Source organism: Stenella coeruleoalba (genome assembly GCF_951394435.1).
Source record: "Stenella coeruleoalba genome assembly, contig: scaffold_29, whole genome shotgun sequence".
NCBI lineage: Eukaryota > Metazoa > Chordata > Mammalia > Artiodactyla > Delphinidae > Stenella > Stenella coeruleoalba.
In genome coordinates this window covers 75,178-77,660 of record NW_027645960.1, presented here as the reverse complement: position 1 = coordinate 77,660, position 2,483 = coordinate 75,178, and the positions used below count along the sequence as shown (strand labels likewise).

At 55.6% G+C, this 2,483-nt stretch overlaps 1 pseudogene across 1 annotated transcript; it reads right to left on the bottom strand.

The window, feature by feature from the left end:
- Positions 1–297: 297 nt before the first annotated feature.
- On the bottom strand, positions 298–1,689 carry LOC307181446 (protein-L-isoaspartate O-methyltransferase domain-containing protein 2-like; annotated as a pseudogene). Its single transcript has one exon. The product of its transcript is annotated as a protein-L-isoaspartate O-methyltransferase domain-containing protein 2-like (transcript).
- Positions 1,690–2,483: the final 794 nt, after the last annotated feature.

Genomic DNA, 2,483 nt, shown 5'->3' with positions numbered 1-2,483 from the left:
GGCGTGTCCCACTCAGAAAAGATTTCATACACTTAGCAACTTGTGCTTTTTGTCTCACCTTTTATAAGAAACACAGATTAATTTCAACTTCAGTTTTCCTTTCTGATGCAGACACGTGTACCTTGTGTAAGAAACGGTCTCCAGGCCACCTCCATGTGTAGACCTCAGCATTTCCTGAGAGTGTGAAGTCAACCCCTCCTCCAGGAGACTCTCGCCCTTTTGAGACATTCCCCCTTGCACCTTATGTTTGTCAGACTATGTTTACAGAAATCAGATGACTGGATGAAAACTCTACAGGACAGTCAAGGACAGACGAGAAGACGAGATGCAGAGCGGGAGCCCCTTCCTCCTCCAGTGCACCTGCTGCGGGCAGCCCTCCAGGAAGGCTTGGCCTCCTCCCCTGGACCACAGACTTACTTTTCTCTGTAATAAAGCAGGTAGTACTTCAGGGGATCTGGCAGAGGGAGGCTCAGGACCTTCTCACGCAGGAAGTTCACCGGGGGCTCGGGCTTGGTGTCCGGCGGAGTTGTCACCTCTTCTTCTTGCCGCTCGTCTTCCAGGTCTCCGCAGCTGGTGTCATCAGAGGGGTTGGAGAGCCGACTGGCAAACACCTCTTTGTCCAAAAAGACAATCGTTTCCATTCGGCGGCGGCGAACTCTCCTCCGTTTAAACCTGGGAGTGTTCTTCAGTCCGTTCCCGTTTTTGTTCACAGCTTCCTGGTGGATGACCTTCTTAATGGTGCCCCGGATGGCAATGCGCGCCAGGTCCTGGAGGCTGCGAACTGCCAGGGGTGTGGACAAGTCGTGATTCTCCTGACTCCGACTGGCAGGGCTGGACGAGTGGAGCAAAAGACACAGCCAAAATCTTTTTGGTTTCCCAGGCGGAAGGACCCGTCCGAGTTATCTTAGTCAACTTCTCTTCCAGCGGCATGACCAGGACGCCCCCGACTTTGAGGAGGCTCTTCATGTACCCCTCGTGCTGCTTCTGCACGCCTGCCCCGCAGTACACCCGGTCATACTGAGAGCAGCCTGGAGAGATCTCCAGGCAATTGCCGGTGACGAAGGAGGGCTCGCAGAAGTCAAACTTGTCGAAGCTGTCACTCGTCCTGATGAAAAAGTCCAGCTTCTGCTTCGCATACTCTGTCACATCTGAATGGAGTTCCACCCCGTGGTTCACACCAAAAGGACCGAGGATGAGCCCCACCATGGAGCTGAGGTAGCCGGTGCCGCTGCCCAGGTTCAGGAAGGAAAGGCCAGGCTGCAGGTCCAGGGCCTCCATCACCTCCGAATAGATGCACGGAGCAGAGAGGTGGATGTTCCCGTGCTTCCACGCCAGGTCCTTGTACGCGTTCTCCTTAAACTCCTCGAGGTAATAGTCGGCGCGGTCAACAGCTCGGAAGGCCTGCTCCACCAGCTCGGAGCGGATGTACTGCGCCGCCTTCAGATGGTCTATCAGCTCGTCGTTGTCTTCACCAGCACTCACCGCGCCTCCCATCTTCGGGACCGCGCTTACAGAAAGCTGCCGCTGGAGAGACCTCGGGAACCCCCGGAACGCTGGAGGGCGGACCCCCGGGGAGGGGGGAGGGGCGACGGGAGACGCCTGGGACGCGGAGGGGTGTTTATGCTTGGGGGTGGGGAACGAGAGGACAGCGGAAGAGGACAGGAAGACGGGGAGAGGAGAATGCGGCCCTGGGGGAGGGTCCGGGAGCCCGGGACCACGGGAAGGGGAGGGGTGGAGAGGAGGGAGAGTGGGGGAGGGGGCCGAGGGGCCGCACCGCCCCCATACGCCGCTGCAGGCCGGGCCGAGGGCGACGGCAGCGGCGGCGGCGGCTCAGTACCTCCTGGCTCGGCAGGCCCGCGGAATCGGCCGCTGGGCCGCACCTGCAGCTCTTCCGGCGCCCCTCGCCAGTCCGCCTCCCACTACGCAGCCCCGACCTCCGCCCTACTGATATCTTATGATGTTTCTTTTTCTGTGTGACTTATTTCAGTTAGAATCATCATACCTGAATCCACTCATTGTGCTGCTAAGGGCCTGATGACACAGATTTCATTGCTGAGTGATATTGCTTTGTAAGTAAATACCACAACTTTTTTATCCATTTTTCACTTTCTGCGATGTTGAACTTGTACTGTAAACGAGGTTCTTGTAAACAGAGCCATTCCAAACTTTGGGGTGGCTGTGTCTTTTTGATTTTAAATTCCCTAAGCTATAGGACCATAAGTGGAAGTGCCCTAGGCTCTGTTGCTTTGTTTTTTAGATGTTTCAGGAAACACCATACACTTCTCCCGAGTGGTTTTTGGCAATTTACATCCTGCCCTTCAGCATAACAAGGCTCCCAGTTCTCCATGGCCTGTCCTGCCTTTCTGGATTTTACACTTTTTTCAGATGGCCCTTTTGACCGGGGGGAAGTGAGACTTCATTGTAGTGCAGATTTCCTTTGCAAGCTTGCTTGGTTGGCCAAAAAGGGCGTATGCGTTTTTTCC